This window comes from Rhinolophus sinicus, linkage group LG03 (genome assembly GCF_036562045.2).
Source record: "Rhinolophus sinicus isolate RSC01 linkage group LG03, ASM3656204v1, whole genome shotgun sequence".
Classification (NCBI taxonomy): Eukaryota; Metazoa; Chordata; class Mammalia; order Chiroptera; family Rhinolophidae; genus Rhinolophus; species Rhinolophus sinicus.
In genome coordinates this window covers 135030780-135053385 of record NC_133753.1, presented here as the reverse complement: position 1 = coordinate 135053385, position 22606 = coordinate 135030780, and the positions used below count along the sequence as shown (strand labels likewise).

Genomic DNA, 22606 nt, shown 5'->3' with positions numbered 1-22606 from the left:
AATGTTCTTTATTCTTTCATTTACCATTTATCAAACGAATACGCCAGAATTTTTGCTCAGTCCCGGGGAAACTCATTTCTGACCTGTAAACCTTGTGGTGGAAGGAGATGAATAAAAAGTTAGAGAATAGAATGAGAAACATATACAAAGGATTTATTACATTATTATTTCCTGCTCCCAGATTCCCTTGTGCGTGCACTGGGGTGCACACACGTGTGCACACACATACACACCCCTGTTCTCACAAGCTGCAGAGAATCTTGGCTGTCTACAGATTAAAGTTTAAATTTCTTAGTTTAAAATTCCAACTTCTTAGGTTAGTATTCAAGATCTTCAACAATATGTATTGTTACTTACTTCCAAGTAGCATATACTCCTGCATAATTGAACTACTTTGTTTTGTACAACTTTCTTAATTTTCTGTCTCACTTCCTTTTTACTTCATCTGTAATGCTCACCTTCCCTCCTTTTCTTTTTCCTTTTGTCCAATCACCATATATGTAAATCTACCTACTAGTCTTCAAATGCTACCCTGTTTCCCCAAAAATAAGACCTACCCGGACAATCAGGTCTAATGTGTCTTTTGGAGCAAAAGACCCGATATTATATTAATTATATTATATTATATTATATTATATTATATTATATTATATTATATTATATTATATTATATTATATTACATTATACCAGGTCTTATAGTAAAATAAGACCAGGTCTTAAATATATATTTTTTTAATTTTTTTTTTTTTAATTGGGGAAGGGGAACAGGACTTTATTGGGGAACAGTGTGTACTTCCAGGACTTTTTTCCAAGTCAAGTTGTTGTCCTTTCAATCTTAGTTTTGGAGGGCGCAGCTCAGCTCCAGGTCCAGTTGGAGTCGAACTGGCAACCTTGTGGTTGAGAGGATGCACTCCAACCAACTGAGCCATCCGGGAGCTCAGCGGCAGCTCAGCTCAAGGTGCCATGTTCAATCTTAGTTGCAGGGGGTGCTGCCCACCATCCCTTGCAGGAGTCGAGGAATTGAACTGGCAACCTTGTGGTTGAGAGCCCACTGGCCCATGTGGGAATCGAACCGGCAGCCTTCGGAGTTAGGAGCATGGAGCTCTAACCGCCTGAGCCACCAGGCAGGCCCCCAGGTCTTATATTAATGTTTGCTCCAAAAGACACATTAGAGCTGATTGTCCGGCTAGGTCTTATTTTCGGGGAAATGCAGTATGTACTCCATAAAGGTTTTATTATCCCTATATGAGTTTCCTAGGCTGCTGTAACAAATTATTACAAACTTGGAAGCTTCAAACAATAGAAATATATTCTTTTACAGTTCTGGATCATGTTCCCTCTGGATACTGTAAGAGAGAATCTGTTTCTTGCTTCTTCCAGCTTCTGCCAACATTTGGTGACTGCTGGCATTTCTTGGCTTGTAGTTTCCTCACTTTAGTCTCTGCCTCCGTAGTCACATTGCCTCCTCCATTTATGTGTGTTTCTCCATCTGTCTCTATCTTATAAAAATACATGTAATTGCATTTAGAGCCCATCCAGATCCTTAATCACATCTGTAAAGTCTTTTTCCCCCCCATAAAGAGTAAATTCATAGATATTAGGGATTAGAACCCATCGGTATCTTTTGGTGGGTGGAACATTATTCAATTTATCATAATCCCAAAAGGAAGTAAGCTCTCCCTCTAATCTTCTGTAGCCTTTTATCTTTAATGATTCTGGCCACTTTTTAACCTCCCCTATTAGCCCATAAATTAGATTAATTATGGAAAAATTTGAAGAAGGAGATTAAATAAAAACCTTTAGAGTCAAGGAAAATAAAAATGATATATTTACGTTTAAGATATTATACTAGCCAAAGCTCAGAAAAACTGTGATAGTCTTTACTGCACATGGGCTATAGTTTCATTCATTTGGGTATCAGAGGTATCAATGGTGGGAAAAGACAGTATGGAATACATGGATGTGTGAAATTTATAGCAAGTTCTAATTAGGGACACAATGCAGACTTGCGGGGTTCTGGAACATGGCAGAGAATTATATACCTTTTTAAAAAACAGCTCCTGGCATACTGCAGAGCCCTGGGAGAGACAGAGTGCCTGGCATTGAGGTACCAAGTGACATTATAGTCACAACTGTCCTTCATGAACTTTTCTTCTGTTGGATCAATCATCTCATAAGGTTGGGCAAGCTCAGCAAGCATCCCTCATAGGTGAACACAAGACTGAACACAAACAGGGCCAGAAGGCACAAAACAAACTTCATGAGCAGGTAGCCTGGACCCCCATGTCATCCACTATTGTTGTCCAAATGCCTCTCCCTCAGCTCTTACCGCCATGGTTGATCTCTTATGGTCAACTAGTAAAGGAAAAAAAAGTCCAGATTTGCTTCATTGATGTGTCATTTTGATATTTTGGTTGAACTATTGCCCCAGTTGGCTAGAAAGAGAAGTGATCAAAGGAGATCCTTCCAACAGGCAGAGCCTTAGGAAGTGCACTTGGTCCTTCACTTTGTGTAGTGAGAGAAATAGCCCAAGGATAGAATAACATGGATTCAGGCGCAGAGGTGAATAGCTTACATGGTTGGCCAAGGGGCTGGAAGGAGAAAATTTGTTACACTGTTGACAAGGAATGCTGAGATAGAGGCATGAGAATGGGTATATGGGAATGGACAAGAAGTGTGAGTATACTTGGATTGCATACTTATATCTAACATAGAAAAGGAACTAAACAACCAGGTAGACTGCCACCTTGTTTAATTGACAACAGCCAACCTCTGTCATTGCAACCTACCATCCTGATGGTAGCAGGGATGCAGGAGGCTATGCGTGGGCCTGATGACATGGAAGCTCCAAGTTACCAAGGCTAGTGTGCCTTCAGCAGACACCAGTGCTGAGTTCCCATCCCTCGGTGTCAGATTGACTACATTGGACCTCTTCTACGATAGAAAGGCCAAAGCCAGAGATTCATATTGACAGTAATAGACATATACAGAGGATGCCCAAAGAATGTATATACATTTTAAGAAAGGAGAACTATTAAGATTGTAGTACTCAATGTGTACTGATAACAAAACATGAATATAAGTCACATTTGACTTCTGCACTTTCAAGAGGTACTCAAAGTGGTTACGCCGAACTACTGCTTGAGCAACGTTGACCAAAATGTCCACTTGTATACATTTTTTTGGCACCCTCGGTATAGATATGAGTTTGCTTTTTCTGTCTGCAGGGCCTCAGCTTGCATCAGTATCATAAAGCTTCTAGAGTGTTTGCTCTAACAGTGTGGGACTGCATTTCTGAGCAGATACAACAATATGCATATGACCATGGGATCCCTGCTCATATCACACATCACACCATTCAGAAATTGCTGATGTGATAGAATCATGGGAAAGTCTATTGAAGGAGCAGCCTGTTTGAGGCTCTGCTGAATTGTCAGCTCAGAGGTAATACCCTGTGAGTTTGAATCGCCATCCTCTAATAACTTTTATATGGTCAATAACTTTTATATGGTCCTCAATAGGTAGAACACATAGGTCCAAGAATCAAGGGGTTGGAAATAGTATTGGCTTTGCTTACTGTCATTCTCAATAATCTACTTGTGGAATTTTCATCTCAGCAATTATGGGCTGTGATGGTTTAGAAGTTTTGGTTTTCAAAGGGGGATATTTTCACCAGGGGACACCGTCAAAGTTCCGTTGTACAATAAACAGTGGCTGCTATCTGCTCTTAGATTAGTTGTTTCAAGGAGACATGGCAAGAGAGGACATAGAGACCTTGGGTTGAGGATCTGGATTATGCCAGACAGATTTTGGAGATTAGCAGGCATGCCAGCTGAGGGTGAGGTATCTAGAGCGGATAGTAAGTTAAGGTAATGATGAGTATCATTTACAGCTCAAGACTAGCTGCAGTGATGGGGACTATAGTTTTTCCATTTACCTTCCTCCTCTAAGATTCCCCCAGGAAGAGAGGCTCACTGGAATCCTGAAGGAGCTGCTTCCAGAACTTAAAGAAGTAGATCCAAGCAGCACAAGGGTTGAACTGTGGAGGGCATTGTGAGGTGCTGTGCAGATATTTCCCTTCAGGAATGAAGGGCTTCCTCCACCAGCTCCCTCCGCCAGCTACTGGGAGCGCTGCCAGCAGGAAGTGCTCAGCTGCTAGCCCCTGCTTGGGTTGCACAGGCTGAGTGGAGCCTCCTCACCCAAGGTCAGACTTCCTTCCTGGTTTGCTTGAATCCAGTGACTGATTGACAAGGATGGCTAAAGGCTCAACCTCTTTGCCCCAACTCAGCATAACTCCGAAGGCTCATCCTACCTTCAGAATTCCCTGTAGAGTCAGCGGAGGCCTCTTTGGGTACTGCGTCACAGTTCAGCTTTGCTGAATCCTGCTTCTCTCCCTGTTCTCCTCCAGGGTTGATCAAAAGAGCACTCCCTATTAATACACCTTCACTGGTGTTTTTCGGGGCCTTTAGCTTAGTGTTAATGGGACCCTGCCACAAAAATGAGATAGGTAGGATAAGACCTCCAACTGAGAAGGTGGTCATTGGCTTAATTTTGCAACTAACTAGTTTTTGACTTGGATATCCTCATGACTTCTCTTTTTATTTTCAATGTTTCCTATACAACACATTTTGGTAGGCAAAACTCAGTTCATGACCTCAGGGAGCTTATAGGTCTAATGGATCTTAGGTTCTTTATATTATAAAAGGATTGGACTTGAATTAGTGTTTCTAAACCTTTTGTTAATTTAAATCCGCATGTCAGGCGTCATAACCTCCATTCCACTGGTTGAGAATCACTCTCTTCTGTGTATTTCTAGGAACTGAGAATATTTGGTTAAGATTTGTTTTATGAAAATAAGGCTTCTCATTTTGAAAAATATGCCATGATATTAGATATGCCCTTTCAAACTGTACTCCCCAAGCCCCTTGATGATTTTGGTAGAATCTTTCACCTTAGTAACGAGTGGATAGGGGATTAGTCAGGCTGGGCTCAGTCAGGGGACAGACACCATATTAGTTATTTAAACAGAATTTAATATTAAGAATTATGAATTTGGCATAAAGCTAACTAGAACACTGAAAGGGGGAAAGAAGAATACGAAGGTACCACAGTTACCACTACTAAGGCTGGGACAACAAAAATAAGAGGTTGAAATAATTAAAACTTAGAAACTTAGAAAAGGACTCACAGGCCCATACGTCTGAGGGGGAGGCTTTCCCATGTTGGTGCTGATAGCTCTGGGGCAGGAGGACATGATAAGACCGGTTTGGCAAGTGTTGGAAAAACTGCACAGTAGATTCGGTTTTTGTTAGAGAAGGGCAACGCTGCTGGGCTGAGAAAGTACTGGGGCAATGCTAACAAAAATGACGCACCCAGGAAGCCTGGAGGAAACAAACAGAAAGCAGACAGAAGGATCGGATCGATTATTCCTTATTCTAGAATTCCTTTTCGGCAGAGTCCAACATCAAGCCAGCTGGCAAAGTAGAAATGTGGTTTACAAGGTCCCAGCCCTAGAATCAGAAAGCGGAGTGTGGAAGTCTGCGTTTGGAGCTGAATAGCTGGTGCAATCTTTAAGATACGTTTGGTTTTAAGATTCTATTTGTCTGCCTGTTAGACCTACACAGGGAAATAACTGAGAATCTTCATGGTTGCCTTTTTTTTTTTTTTTTTTTTTTGATGTGTTTTCTTTTTGTGTACCTTGATTCAGGGATAAATTACTTGTTTCAGATTTTTTGTCTTTGACTTCATTGCCTTACTTTAATGAACATACCCATTTTAATCCTCTGCTTCCTTTTTGTTGTTGTGGTTTACAAGAGTTAGAAATAAACCTGTTATTCTGGTAGTGATTTTTATTAAATAGGGGCTTTCTGAGTTACTGAAAATAGTATGCATAATTGTCTTGGTTACAAATTAGAACATTTGACATATTATTCCAAGTTATTCTTTCAAATGCTGGAATTTTAAATGTTTCCACACATTAAACTTTACATAGCTTTATGATTTTTTTCTTTGAATAATGAATCTGGGCCTTAAAAATATTCTCCAGACTATGTGGTATATAACTGGCCCTCTGTTAGAACTGCTTTTTTTAGTGTAAGCTACTGCCTGACTTCCAAACTTGGTTAAACGTTCTGATTATTTCCCTTTTAACATGGCTTAATATGCTACTCTTTAACATGAAAATATTATTTGCTCACAAGGAGTTCTCATGAAAATAGACTTTATATAAAATGTGGTATTAAACTTTCTGTAGGAAATGGTCAAATAGAGAATATTAAAAATGAGGTGTTCAAAAGTGAAAGGGTTTTATTAGCTGAAGAGTACTTTAAAATGTCTGTGGACATAAATTAACAAACATGAAAATGTAAATTTAGTCACTTGTGTTTATCAGTTGAAATTTTATTATAAAGAATACTCTATTAAAAAGAAACGTTTATTTTCTATATAAAACTGTATGATGGCCCAAAAATATACATTCTCTAACATCCAAATTGTGAAAATGGGTTCTAGTTATGGTTAATGAAAGGCAGCAAATGTGCCAGACCCCCAAATACAGCAACTTCTTTTCCTTAGGTCAATTTATAAATACCTCAACATACTTGCTGAAAGTCCAACCTGAACAGAGTAGTTCATATACTGGATTCTTTCATCTGAGTTTTGGGAAACCACTGTTCTCAAGACATGTTCAAATGCTTCTACTTTTATTACTGCAGGTGTCCCTTTTTAAACAGGTCTCCCAAGAATTAAGATTGTTTAGTTCTCTTAGAATTCTCAACTTTGTTAAGCTGCCATCTATAGTCAGAGGACATCTGGAAACGTTGGAATTAGCTTGGAAAAAAGTGCTGGGATTTACTATCGTCACCAATACGCTGAAACTCCAAACTTACTTATTAATCAACTAGGGAGTTCTTGTCAAGAAAGTCAGAAGTCGGCTTTAATTGATCTGTGGTTGCCACCTGAATATTCGTTCATGTTGAAGTGATTTGTTTCTCTGAACATATCTAACATATGTTAAGCCTGTAAGGAATAAAGCTTACACACTGTACAGTTCAGCCAAAAATAACCTGTCAGCTGGTAATTTTTAGAACTTTCACTATTTCTATAAATTTTAGAGGTGGCGTCTTCTAATACTTAATGTGTGCTCTCTTTACAGTTGCTGGAGAAATTGATTATGTAGTTTGTGAATAAACTGATGCCCTTTCTTGGACTTTTCCTTATGGATCCTCTCTAGGCATTTTTCTACCTGTTTAACTCAGGATAGGTGGATAAAAGAAAGTGAAGTAAAATGAAAACTATGCTATTGTTATTGTTATTTTTATTTTATTGGCTCCGAGATAATGTTTATTAAGAGTTTGAAGGCATTACATTGAGTCTCCTGGCTCTTCTAAGGATATTTTTTGTTTTTTTCATCGTTGTTACTATTTCTCTAGATCTCAATGATTTCAATAGTAGTCTTAAATGTCAAGATAGATCATAATTTATTCATGCTTAAGGTATTTTAGGGCTAAATTTTTAAAGAAAACCATTTCATTTTTAAAAGTATATTCTGAATATAGCATTTCATGTTTTACTTTTCCAGCAATTTTTTTTAATATTCATTTTTAATTTTGGACATAATGAAGTGAGTGTCAGCAGAATCTGCTAATTATTCCCAATGTCCATTCTTTTTTGTTTCCTTTCAGCTAGAAGCTGCTGGTCTCCAGTGGGCATCTGTGAGCTAGATATTGCATTTATCAGCCCTGATAGAACTAAATTGGTTCTTACCATGGTATGTGAGTAGAAATTATAAATGCACCTTCTGAGTCTTGCCTTTTAAAAAATTGGGTATGCACATCTCTCTACTTTATTCTATTATCATGTAGGCTGGACCTTGACCATCATAGTAGTAAGCCAGCTTCAACCATGCCGGTGAGGGCAGTACTCTGAGGGGGTGTCTGAAAAACAAGATGGAAGGGCTCTGGGCCGTGGGTGACCCTTTGGAGCAGGCTACTTTCCCATTCTGCTTCACCTGCCAACTCTGAATGTTACATGACAGAGCTATAAACTTCTACCTTATTCGAACTGTATTTTGGGGTCTTTTGTTACAAAAGATAGTTCATACTGTAACTAATGCAGATAGAATTTTAAGTGAAAATTTTCTGATGACTTTGAGTTTTAAAGGAGGCTCTAGAGGCCAAGGCTCATAGATACTAAATATCTACATTCTAAACTTAAGCACTAACCCATTTGTACAAGGTTGGGAAAGGGGGCTTCCTAAACTCAGTTCTGCTCTCATTGAAGATTGAAAGATGGAAGCCTTTACTGAGCATTTTTTTTTGGGGGGGAAAGAGATGTCAGTGTTTTATGATGTTGCTTCCTCTACCTTTCCCACAGAGAGGAGAGTGGTGCTATCCGAGGTTAAGTGATGGAGCCTTGAAGAGGCCCTTTAGAGAACTTCACAAATGGCAGTGGGGATTTAGGGGATATATGGACTGGTAACTACCTCACTCCTAGGAGTCTTACATCAAAAGGCTGGCTGGAGGGGTCTACCGGTAAAAATCAAAAGGGGAGGGTTGTATTGAAGTTATCCTATGCTTCTAGAGTTTGGTTGGGCATCCCTCAAAGGAGGTAAAGAACTTTGCTCATTTACAGGAAATGACTGAGTGCGAAGTGTCAGTGGACACCTGTGTGATGCCAGGTGGGTCTCTTTGTGGTCACCACCTGGTTGAGCATGAGCTTCAGAATAAATTGTACAATGTAATGTTCATGGGCTATACAGTAGGTTTCATTGAGACAGTGAAAGTTATAAGGTGAATCAGTCAGAATAAAGTCAAGAAACAGGAAACATACCAATTGTTTTAACAGAGAATTGTATAAATAGAATTCTTAACCAGGTATTAGGGAACAGATACCCCTTTAAATTCAGGATACAAAAGGGAAGAGGTTGGTGGTTTTGAATCTTAGAGGCTTGGATAAGGGATCCTGAGTTATGACACAGATCTCTGAGGATGGGTCATGGCTTGATTAGTGTTGGTACTTCAGGAATATGGGTTCTGGGCTGAGAACTCTGGGGAGGGGCAACAGCTATCGGCTACTGGTATCTCTGGTAGTTTTGGGAGTGAAACTGCAACCCACTGCTGCGTTAGGATCAACTGATTCTGTTGGAATTACTTTCCAGATGCAACCCTGTCCATTCGGCTTTTTCAGTTTCTTAGAAGCAAGTCATTTAATAGATGACTGTGTCCCAACTACAGGGAATATGTGAGAGGTTTTCCAATTGGTTTTTGTTTTTTGTTTTTGAAGTCCTTCTCTCTAGGCATGTGATTGAAGTGAAGAACCACCCACACTCACTCTGGAATGCATCAGAATTACAGCTTTCTTCATAGAAATCCTCTTTACAAATACTTTCATACTCTCCATCAACAAAATCCTTTATAGTCTTGATAAAGATGAATTGTCTATCCATTTCTCAGCCACCTATTTTGAAATTTCCTCATGGTTTGAATGGCTCTTGTAATGGTGAGGAACGAGATTCAGATGTTGAAGATACAAGTGAAGAATTTGAATAAAATTGTTTCATCAAACTAAATGGAACAAAGCAATATTTCTAGATTACTATGTATTCTTATGTGATATGTGATTTAAGTATAAACAAAATTAATAAATTTAATATTATTAATAGGCATGTGGTAATTCCATCTACATATATAAAAGTTTATATATTCATTTTGGGGAAAAAAAACCCTTTAATTGGATTTGCCGCTGAGAAAATAGGAGATCATTTTATATTAAGAGTAGCCTTATATCTAGGCATATATGATAACGCATATATATATCCTAAGCCACAGTTTAATTAGGAAAAGCTATAAGTCCATATTTTTCTCTCCTTTTGATATTTAAATATACCAAATAATACAAAATTGAAGTCTCTACCACCATTTTTCACATCTCTGATGAAGACTCTGTATCACAAATATATGGTTAACATTTCAACAATTTTTACCCATTGAATTTAAATAGCTGGCATTTAAAATTTAATTTTGATGAAGTGTTTTTTATTTATGGATATTATATTGCTATACTAGTTTATTAGATTTTAAAATGTCTTTTGAATAATGACCTTTCTTATTTAACTTGCACTGAAACATCAGCTTACTAATCTGAATCTTTCATCATTTTTGACTCTGGCTCAATCTTTAAAAATTTTACCATTAATAATAATTCAGAAATATATTAAAATGTTTATTATTACAGTTATCTTACCAACTTAAACATTATAAATGTGTGTGTGTCTGTCTTGTTTGTCTATCTACCTAGAACTTCCAGTTGAATCTTTTTAAAATAGTTTCCATTTCTCTGCAGACCTTCCCCATATATTTATTCATGTCTACTTTTTCCTGAAGTATTTGAACATATTTATAACAGCCTCTCTGCTGCTTCCAACATCTGGGACATTTAGGGACATTTTTCTGTTGACTTCTTTTTTTCTTGATATGTGTCAGGTTTTATGTCTTTTCTCAAATGTGGGTTTTTATTTTATACTGGACATTGTGATGGTAGGTTGTAGGGGTTCTGTATTATATTGTCTTCCTTTGGGTGTTGAGTTTCTTTTTTCTGGCAGGTAGTTAAATTACTATAAGATCCTTTTGTTCTGTCAGAATTACTTGTTAGTGTGGGTGTATTTCGGATTTGTCCGTGGTCCTTAGGGTTTATCTCTTCTTTTAGGTTGTGATTCTAACTGTTAGGGAATACTCTTTTGAGAGTTGCAAATGAGTACCTGAGGAGCTCAGCAAGATCTTTCCATTGCATTTTGCCAGACCACAACACTTCCTAGCTTTGTACAAATTCTCTCTCACTTTTTTCCCATTCAACTCTAGTTACTGTCTGCTAGGCCTCATGGAGTCCCAGTTTGAAATGCATGCTTCTGGCCTTGGCCAAAACACTGAAGGGAATTCCTATGCTCACTTCTATGTCACTCCCTCACCGCAACTCCCTGCCCCATAAATTTCAATTGCCTCAATACCCCAACCTCTATCTTTGCCTTGTCAGCTCAGTGAGACTGATACTTTCTATTTGAGCTCCTCCACAATGTACCCCTGGGACATAACTGATATGTTTCTCTTTTGTACTACTGGCTGTCCAATTTATAAAAGTAGTAAGTTATATATTTTGTCCAATTTTGCAATTGTTTATAGCAGAGGGTAAGTCCAATACTAGTTATTGTACCATGGCCATGTAGGGGAGAAAAACTTTTCCCTTCTCCCCTTCTAGGTTCTTTGGCTGCCCCAATAATTAAATTGACATGAGACAGATTAACAGGAGAAAAACAGACTTTAATTTTGTACATACGGAATCCCAAAGATATGAAGCTCTCAGACAGTCAGGTAATTGAGGCTTATATGTTTTCCTGAGCTAAGGAGGAGGTAGGGTTCTGCAACTTCAAAGGGAGGAAGACAATCACAGGGAAATGGAAGAGCAAATGTATGGTAAACAAGTGTTTGTCATGACATGCAGAGAAGTCTTTCTGATGTAAAAATAAGTTATCTTTGGTAACAGCTCTCTTCCTGGTACAGGCTCCCTATCTAAATCTTTTAGGCAGTTAAGGGGGAGGTAAAAAGCTATTCTGGAGTGTTTTGGTTTTTTATTTTCTTCAGCTCAAAATAGTTGCATGTCAAAGTGGCACATTTTGGAGAGACTTGTTTTCAATCCCATCAGTTAAAAGCAGAAGTCTATGCTCCTGCAAATCCTTTCTATAATTGCTTTTTTATTTTCCCCACTCAAAATCTGAATAATAAAAGACTACATAAAATCGTATGTTTATTGTTTTTAAGTTACTCTGCTTTTACAAAAGCTAGAAGAGGAGGGAAGCTTCCCAGATCATAGTGTGAAGCTGGTATGACATTGATACCAAAACCAGATAAAGACATTACAAGAAAATTACAGGCCAGTATCTCTGCTAATGTAGTTGAAAATTCCTCAACAAAATATTAACAAACTGAATCCAGCAAACATAGAAAGGATTAAACACTATGATTAAGTGGAGTTTATCCTAGGAATGCAAGGTAGAGTCTGTATACAAAAAACAATCAATGTGATAGACCGTACGAATAGAATAATGATAAAACCCTATGATCATCTCAAAAGATACAGAAAGAACATTTGAAAAAAAATCCAACACCTTTTCATGATAAAAACACTCAACATACTAGGAATACAAGGAACTTCCTCACTCCAATAAGGGGCATCTATGAAAAAATCTCAGGCTAACGTCTCACTTAATTGTGAAAGACTGATAGTTTTACTCCTAAGATTAGAAATAAGACAGAGATGTCCACTCTATTTCTATTCAACATTGTACTGAAAGATTAAGTTAGGACAATTAGATAAGATAAATATAAGGCATCCAGATTAGAAAGGAAGAACTAAAACTACCTGTATTCACAGATGACATGATCTTCTATATGGAAAATTCTAAGGAATGAACACACACACACAAATTGCCAGCACTAATAAAAGAGTTCAGTAAGGTTGTAGTATATAAGATCAATAAGCAAAATTATTCTATATCTATTCACTAGCAATAAATAATCCAAAAATGAATTAAGACAATTCTATTTACAATATGAAAAGAGGTAACATACTTAGGAATATACTGAATAAAAGAAGTGTGAGACTTGTACACTGAAAACTACAAAACATCATTGAAAAATGAAAAGAAAAACAGACCTAAATAAATAGAAATATATGGATTGCAAAACTTACTGTTGTTAAGGTGAAAATCCTATACAAATTGATCTACAGATTCAATGCAATCTCTTTCAACATCCCAGACGCCTTTTTTGCTGAAATTGACAAGCTGATCTTAAAATTCATATGGAAAAGCAAGGTACCCAGAATCCCAAGTAATCTTGAAAAACAACCAAGTTGGAGCACAGAAACTTCTTCATTTCAAAACTGACCTCAAAACAACAGGAATCAAAACAGCGTGGGACTGGCATAAAGATAGACATATATATCGATGGAATAGAATTGAGAAATGTGCTAGGACAACTAGATACCTATATGCCAAAAAAAAAAAAAAAAGTTAGATACCTACCCCGTATCATGTACAAAAACTAGCTCAAAATGGATCAAAGACCTAGATGTAAGATCTCAAACTGTAAAATTCTTAGATGAAATCATAGGCATAATTCTTTGAGAATTTAGATTAGATAATTGTTTCTTAGGTGTGACACCAAAAGCACAAGTGTGAAAGGAAAAAAATATGTAAATTGGATTTCATCAAAACTTTTACCCTAACATTTAGAGTAGCATTTCTTATAATAGCTGAAAGGTGGATAGAGTCCAAATGTTTATCAACTGATGACTGGATAAACAAAATTTGGTATATCCATAGTATGGAATATTTTGTCATTAAAAGTGAATGAAGTATTGATACCTGCTACAACATAGATGAACCTTGAAATCATTATACCAAATGAAACAGACATAAAATGCCACATATTGTATGATCCCATTTATGAGAAATGTCCAAAATATGCAAATCCATAGAAACAAAATGTAGATTAGTGGTTGCCAGAGGATGGGGAGGGGGGATATGGAATTACTTCTAATTGGTAAGGGGTTTTGTGGTATAATAAAAAATAAGTATTTGGTGTTTGTCCCTGCTTCCTGGCACAGAGTTTCTAAAAGTCTTGGAATTTAGTGTTGTCAAAAGAAAATTCAGAGAGCTGTACTTAATATGAATGGTATACTGAGTGAGAAACAAACTGTTGGCAGACATCAAATCCAAAAGTGATATGAAGCTTAGACGTATGAAGTTACAGGATGGCTTATAAGAAAACTATTTTCATAGTTTTGTAAAAGAGAATAAAGACGTAGCCTGGAAGAACATGTACCAAAATTTTAACCGAAGTGATCATTTTTACGTTGTGGTATATAAAATTTTTCTTCTCCCTTTTCTGCATTTTCAAAAGTATGTACAAAAAAAATACATGTTATTATTTTGGTAATCAGAAAAACATCATAAATATTAAAAACATACATGCATACATATATTAGGATAAAGAGAGTTTGGAAATAGCACAGAGAAAAGAAAGTCAGTATATTTTGTTCTACTGAATAAATGAATCTAAAATTTACAAGAATTATCCTGAGGCTTATAAAACAGCTATAAGTTGTTCATGCTTACTGTTTTAATTTACACATACACATTCAAGCACTGATATATACTTCATATGTTTCTCCATTACCACAATAAATTCATACCCTATATTTAGGGAAATGAATTCTCAGTTCTTAAAACAAGTATAGTTCGAGTATTTTAATAGGTGGCTGGTCATTATATGGTAACACCTCGTTAGCCAGTATCATAAGGATAATATAGAATTTTTAAAATGATTGAAGCGTAGATCTGTATCAGAGCTTTTGTTTCAGTTATTTGGAATGGAAATATTTGTACAATGCTTGACTTTCCTGAATTTGAATCTCAAATATTGAACTACACTGTAATGGGTTGATACATAGTTGAGTATGTTGTGTTGTCATTGATTAAAATTGAATCCCTTCAGACTGTAGAAGAACCAAAAACAAGGCAAGATCTGGCGTATTCTTTCTAAATTGTGTACTAGCTTTTACTTCTTTTTTTTTTTCCACAAAGTTTAATATAGTCATATCTTTTACATATTTCACAAATGTAACTTGTTCTAACTTATGAAATAAAAATTTAATAGGCAATAAAATATTAATCTCTGTGAAAGCAGTAAGACAAATATGTGAAAATTGTTTTTGAGCTTGTTTTTCATAGATGTTGACCTATTGGTACAAGGTTAAATCCTGCATTAGATGAGTGCTGCAAGCTTCTCCGTAAGTTGGTGTCCAATAATTATGCTTTTTAAGGCCACTGGAGACTTCGGCAGGACACACATGTCCATTCACCACAAATGGTTCCACATCTGTATTGTCTGGTTTTAGACAGTCCATTTGAATGAAGTCTGAGAATGAGAGATTTGTATTCAGTAATTAAGAAAGTCCAAGTCCTTCTCCCTCGAAGTTGTTGCTGACCTGACAACCTGCTGATGTGCAGCAGCACAGGCTACTTTTCAGATACAGTGCATCACTGCAAAAGAGTTTGGCTCCACATGATGACTGCCGAAATCGCTTTAAGTCATTGAAGAGGTCTACTTTGACAACTACATTGATTTCCCCACGGATACCGTATATGGTATCATCAATTGGAAACCGTCCTGAGATGACTGTTGCAGCTTCACTGTAAAGGATCAATATCGATGTACACTTTACCAATGGCATCGTTTGCACTGTAAGCATCATGGTCAAGAACAGTGATCTGTAGAGGTTCGTCTTGTAAATCTTCATCATCCACCTCAAATTTAAACCATTCTGAGTTCCACTGAGGGTTGAGGGACTTGAGATATACATCTGTTTTAAAGGTGGTATTACCAAATGTTACCTCCACGAAGGCATCAGGCAGGTCACTAGCTCGGTCCATCACTGGCAAATGGCGCCCAGGCACGATTTTCACCTTCAGCTTCCCAGGCACCATCTCAGCTTCAGCCTCTTCTTGGGCTCTCTAGGAGGAGAAAGGGGGCCGTCCCGCGCGGGAACCGAGGTCTCATTCCGAAGAGGCAGCAGGAGTGGCCTGTTGGATTGTCCTGTCCTGGTCCTATTGTGCTGGAAAGAGAAGCAAAAGCCAGTTACCATCCTGCTGAGCCGCTGCAGCCGCTACCAGTGTTTCCTAGCTTTCACTTCTCACTGACTATTGTATCCACATAAAATTTACCATGATAAGGTTTATTATAGGAATCTATATGTAACTCTGCTTGCCCTGTCATATAAATCCATGGATTTCATGATAGGCCTTTCAGCCTCTTTAAAAACAAACAAACAAACAAACAAACAAACAAACAAAAGCTTCAAGTACAAGATTAGAAAGGTTAGTGGTGTGGCCTAGTTAAATGGGGGCATTATTGTATTTCTATAGCTAACTTAATTTTTAAAAATATACCAAATAACTCGAGACTGGTGTTTGCTTTTGATCTAAAAACACGTTTCTTACATTTTTGGCAAGGTTTTATTGCAGAAGGCTTTATTTGAAGTACATGTAGTGAAACCTCTTTTTTTAGGCTCTGTGCTTGGTGCTTCTATGACAAGGCACTTAAGTTCTCTTGTGGAGATGATAACTGGTTCTATCCTGTAAGGTTTGGATAAGGTTTAATGAAATGTATATGTAAAGTGTTTAACACAATGCCTGGGGCACAAGTGCACAATGATTCTTATCTGAGAAATGAAAAGAAACTGAAAGAAGGCCAGTGTGTAGACCAAATACTGTGCCATCGGAGGAGGAAAAGTAGGTGAGGGCCAGGTCAGGTTGTATTAGGATTTTGGACGCTAGTTTCGAGTAACGTGGGAATCCCTGAGATATCTTCAGCAAGGTGTGATATGATCAGCCAGAGTAAGTGTTCTTTCCTTTGGACTGCATGTTTATGAGTTGAGAGTCTTTGATTTAAACCAGTAGTTTTAAATCCTTCCCATGAGTACACAGCTGGAATATTAGCTTCTTACTTTTTTGACGTAGTCATAGCACAATTGCAAGTCATGCAGCTCCCATGGTGTTGTTGATAGTTTTTGTCTGAGCAGGGCCACCCACATTTGGTAGAGAATCGACAGGCTGGCAAGGAGCAGACCGGCTTTTCACGTGGCTCTGCAGTAGGATGCACACTGCCTTTGACTTCCTTCTTCTGGCTTCATGGAGTCTCAGGTAATGCCTGCCTGTTCCTTGGATGTTTTGTTTCCTCTCTAGGTTTTATTATTAAACACTTTAGCTCCCAGAGAAGAAATGACAACTCTGTGGCATAGGTGCTACCGTTTTTCTATTCCCTACCCATCTTGGATTCTTTCTCTTCTCCTTGGAGTGCTGGAATCCTTATCAGAGCACTCCAGGAGTCTATCAAATTTTAGAGTTGGCCAGAGCTTTGGGAGTTATTAGCATTCCTGATGTAGACACTTGGTTTATTGCTGGCATCTGTGTGATATCATGTCACTGGTGCCTTACTCTATATACAGGTCTGAACTATTGGATCTGTGTCTGACTGAAGCTACCATAAACACCTTTGCTTTCATCATCTTTTGGTGTGTAGCCCTTGGCTCACTTTGCGTAATCATGGTGGGCTTGCTCTACTTCGTGTCTAGACCTGGGATGTCTGCTCCTGTCCCTCCCATTCCCTCCTCATTTTATCTAATTAATCTCATTCTGTTGTTGCCCACTTACCAGGTTCATTATATCTAGTTCATCCTGAATATCTTTCCTCAGGGTAAATATAAATGGAGAAACTGAAATATTAATTGGTGAAATAATACGTTATCTGAGATTTGCTTTTAAATACCCTAGCAAAACAAAGAGTGGTAGACACAAAGATGAAAATGGCAAGACAAAAAATGACAGAATGATGTTAAAGTTGGGTGATGGCTACATTATGCTATTCTATTTTGTGTATGTATGGATTTTGCATAATAAAAAGTGACAAAGAAAGACACGTGGAGGATTTGAACATATGAATTTTCAGCCAAGTAGAGGTCCCGGAGAGGTGGGACACAGATGTGAGAAGCAGTTGGGTGATGGCCCAAAAGAAGGTGCTCTGTGTTTTCTCAACATACTAGGCCAATCATGTTGTCTTTTCATACAGAGCCCTTTCCTGAGGGATTCTTCATCGAGATTGCTATCCTTTGTCCCTTTTGACCCGCCGTCCTGCTCATAGCTGATTGTCCCAGGGAGAGGGCCTCAAAGGCATCTATTTGTATAGCAAGCTGTCTCAACCTGGGCACTATTGACATTTTGGTCTGGATAATCCTTTTATGTGGGGGTGCTGCCCTGTATACTGAGGATGTTTAGCAGCAGTCCTGACCTTTACTGACTGTATGCCAGGAGCAGTACAGGGATGGGAATTTTTATCTAGGCTTCATTCTTGTCGGTGCTGGCCGATTGATTTGAATATTCAGATGACATAATTTTTTCACGTTATATTAAAAGGCTGATTGTAAGTATTAGAAATAAATAATAATTTGAAAGTAAAAAACTTCAGGTCCATCTATATGTCTGTTATAATAATACAAACTTGTTTTAAAAATCACAATCTTGATTTTTTTTGCATAAAATATTCTTAGAATCATTATTTCCCCAATTTCTGTATAGATACTTTATTTTACAAAATCTTTTATACATTCATTATTTACAGAATACTTTTTTTTCCTGTTTTTGGTTTTCAGATACAATTATGTGGTGCTTTTGTTTTTTTAATTAATCAGAATTTTACAGTGTCCTTGGAAATGTTGCTTTTACTTGGATGAGAGAGTCTGCAAATTTATTTGATAAATTTTGTGGTTCTAGGCCCAGTGTAAATGAAACATTTTCAGGTGCTACAGTATATAAATAAATGAATGTTTTTCCTGGCTCAGTTTTGTACCATAACTAGCCAACAACTCTTGTATTAACTTCTTAAACTGAATGAAAGCACACTACTACATACTTCTGATTTAATAAAATCCTCAAAATAGGTTTTTGTGCTAATATATTTATAACATGCAGGTGTTTGACACAGAAACATAAATTACATGTACATAAAATTGGTTCAGGGAAATACTGAAATGTGCTGGGGAGGATATTAAAATATGTATTTGAACATTTATTTTATAATTCAGCTTGAACATTTTTCAGAACTGTTAGAGAGTTCATAGCTCTATTATATAATTCATTTTTCTGTTAAACATTTCTAATCTTGTATGGTTTTTATCATTTCTCTATTTGTCTTGAGATTTTATTTAGTTGGTCTGGTTGTGTAATTTCTCCTTCAAGGAGCACACATAGAGATCTTAGTACTGAAAATCTGTATAATTATTCCCAAGATTCTTATTTATCAGCTCTTTTTATTATGCTTTTCTATAGAAACTTGTATAGTTTATCGTTATCTTCCTCCACAAGAACTGCAAGTCTGCTGGTCTGCTTAGAATAATAGCTACATTTGTATCTTATGCTAAATAATATTGGTCACATTTTTAAGTGATTTTAGGGAGACAGCACTATTTAATGCATTATTATAAAAAACCATTTAAATTGAGTATAGGGTCATTTCTGAAATCTAAACAAACTGGTTTAATTTGCTTCTTAAAACATATTTATTTAAAATATGTTTATTGAGTGTTTACTAAATGACAGTATTCTTTTTGAGTTTTTGTTTTTGATCATTGTTTCTTACCAATTACCTGAAAGGGATTTTTCAACTAAGAAACAGTAAGAAAAAATTGATATGATTAAAAAGAGGATTAATAATTAGATAATTAATTAGAATAATTAGATAATAATACACAAATTAAGAAAATTATTGAATACACGTCTGGTTTTAGAATGATGTCCACATAGTCAAGTTCCTCACCTCCTTCCAGTATTTCTCTAAGTGTCCTCTTCCCAGTGAGACCTACTTTGACCACCCAGTTTGAAATTATAATCTCATCCCCACCTACCCTGTAGACAAGTAGTCTGCTCTCTCTTTTTTAAAAGCACTTATCACTTGCTGGCATACCATATAATACATATTTATAATGTTTATTATTTCTTGTCTATACCATGTCCCCCTCTACCCAACCCCCAACAAATATAAACTCCTTATGGAGTTTTTATCTGTTTCTTATGCTTGTTATGCAGATGCCTGGTGCATAGCAGTTCAGTGCGTTAGAAGGATCTTTATCTGCAATTCTAGCTGTTAGTTTTTTGCTAATTGCCATTCCTACTGCCATTTTGTTGGAAATGTTATTATCAATTCAAACTAAGAACTCTAAAAGATTGTGAAGCATGACTGGAATGAATAAAAAAACACCCTAAAACTCTGGGATGGTTTTTATGGTTTAGTTTTCTAAAACAAAAGTTATTGTTTCTTCAAAATGATAGTAACTACCGCTTTTAACCAAATGCTATGCCATGTACTTCACATATTCTTTCTGTTTGTCCTTTTGCCATCTTTATTGAGGTAGACAGTATTACTCCCATTTTATAGACGAAGAAACTGAAACTTAGAGAAGTTAAGTAATTCTGAATGGCAGATCTAGAAATTATACTCAAGTCAGCTTGAATTTGAAGTCCATGTTTTTTTTTTTTTTAAAGCTGTCTCTAATTGAAACAGAACTTCTCTATTAACAGTATTATTTAATTAATCAGAAATCCTATTCTATGAGCATATTTTACAAAATATTTAGCAAAGTTTACAGTATAATTATTAGGGAACACACAATATATTATACTTACTTCTTTCATTCATTAATTAAAATACTTGTGTCTTACCATGTGCTAGGTGCTGGATATTCTGTGATGAATAAAACAGACATGGCTTCTGCCTTTAAGGAACTTGTAGTCTTTTGGGAAAGACAGATGTATCATCAAAGATTTCCGAATGCTTCCCCACCCTTCCACATATCACTGAAAGTAGAAAATATTCTGATAACATTTAGATTTTATTCTGTTTTTCCAGAACACATGGCTAAATTTTTGTTTTATCATCAGGGTTCTGTGGTTTGATGACTCAGAAAATTTTTCTCACTTTCTTGAGTTTTCACCTACCCTAGATCTATAAAGAAAAGTAGTTTGTTTTTAGGATTTCTTTTATTCTATTATATAGAGAACCAAGTTGGTTATATTATATCTGTTTCTAAAACTATCTTGAAATCTGATACACTGGATTGAATAAAGATTGAGCGTGCTCGCTAATTTTAGGTTATTCACAAATTGGTCTGTTCAAACTATTTGTGATAAATTATTAATAATTTGATTTTGAATATGTTTAGTTTTTAATCTGTATTTAGTTTACTTTCCCCAAACCTTTTCAAGGTCAATATTTTCATTCTTACTGGATTGTGACCAAGTACTATACGTAGATGAATTTTGAGTAATAGGGAAAATTAATCATGAAAATGTAAGATTTAATATATAACTCTTTTCATTCCAATGTAGTATCCCAAGTTTGCAATGTACTAAATGATATCCTTAGTTTTAGGATAACTTGGTGTTTCTTTATTTTATAAATATCCCATCTGTTTATTTTTCTTGTGAATGAAAGCTAAGTAGTCGGAAGAAAAACTAAAGCATCAATTATCAGCTCTTGAATAACTGAGCTCTTTGGCCACTTTTCTTTTTGTCCTTGTGTTTGCATAATCATAATCCTTCAAAGTTTCATTTGCTTTTGAGAGTATTGTTTTTAAAAGGACTTTTAATCTCTTATTAATAGAATGTGGATCTTAAAACTGGACTATTTTGTGCATTTGGACTTTTATATCATCCACGTACGCAATTCTGATGGGATGTTCTAATAGTGTTTATATCTTTGCCCTTTTAGTCTAGTTAAAGATTGGAGGCCCTTCTAGTTTAATGCTTCTTAAGAGCCACAAGAAATAATAAGGGAAAGTCATATAGGGGGGCATGAAGATTTCTTTGCATGTGCATCAAGAAAATCTTCAACCCGGGAAGGCAAGGGTTAAGGAAAATATAATCAAGTATCTCAGTAGTTTTGAGAAGTTGTATTAATCTGAATCCTTGGATCCTGAATTCCTAAATTTCTAGTACAGGAGTTAGAGAGAACTATAAGGTAGAGATGTTAAATAGCCAGTTGGTATGCTGAATCTGGCCTACAGACATATTTTGTTTGGCCTGCTTGGTGTTTTTTAAAAGTGAATTAATGGCAAACATTAACAGTTGAGAATTTTCACACAAAAATTCAGATTGGTAACCTCTGGAAAGTTGGAATATTTGACCATAGCGAACCTGCTTCCCATGTAGTAACAATTAACAGTTGAGTGGTGGCGGCTTTTGGACCATGCTCCCCTTCTCCCTGCACCCTGGCGTGCAGTGTTGCCACTTGTACATGTGCTGTCACTTTTTCTAATATTTGACCTGTAGTCATGCGTTTTCGTCCCCTACCATGGAGGGAACATTCTCCCTGGAAAGCCTTTCCCCTAACTCTCTGCCCAATATTCAGTGTTAGGCCCTGTCTTTCCAGTGCTCACATAGCACCTCGTCCACATTTCCCTTTAATACTTACCATTTTTATTATTGTAAGTGTTCACTTGATAACTTTCCTTGCTAGACACCAACTTTTTAAAGTAAGGATCTTACACTGAATCCTCAGGGGATTCAACAGTGCTTGACACTTAAAAAGTGCTGAATTTAGGTTTGTTCGTGGTAAGTGAAGTGAACATTACATGTTTCCTGGAAAACATAGATTCTAGGATACAAGTGAATCTCCAAGAATAATTAGTTCCTTATGAGGCTCTAAAATTTGTCAGTAAAACTCATTAAGAGGGGTCTTCTGGGGGTGGCCAGTTAGCTCAGTTGGTTAGAGCGTGGTGCTAATAACACCAAAGTTGCCAGTTCAATCCCTGCATGGGCCACTGTGAGCTGTGGCCTCCTTAAAAAATGAAAAAAAAAAAAAGAGCGGTCCTCTGATGGTTGCTGCAGAACAAGTTCAGAACTAGGGAGGCAAGAGAGGCTGCTTGGTTCAAAGCTTAAAGAGACACTCTTTCTCAGGGTCAGGCAAGTGCCTTCTTAAATTTTATGCCATAGGAGCTTCT

At 36.7% G+C, this 22606-nt stretch overlaps 1 pseudogene; it reads left to right on the top strand.

The window, feature by feature from the left end:
* LOC109445537 (translationally-controlled tumor protein) overlaps positions 1-22606 on the top strand; it is a 158075-nt pseudogene that overhangs the window by 2094 nt on the left and 133375 nt on the right.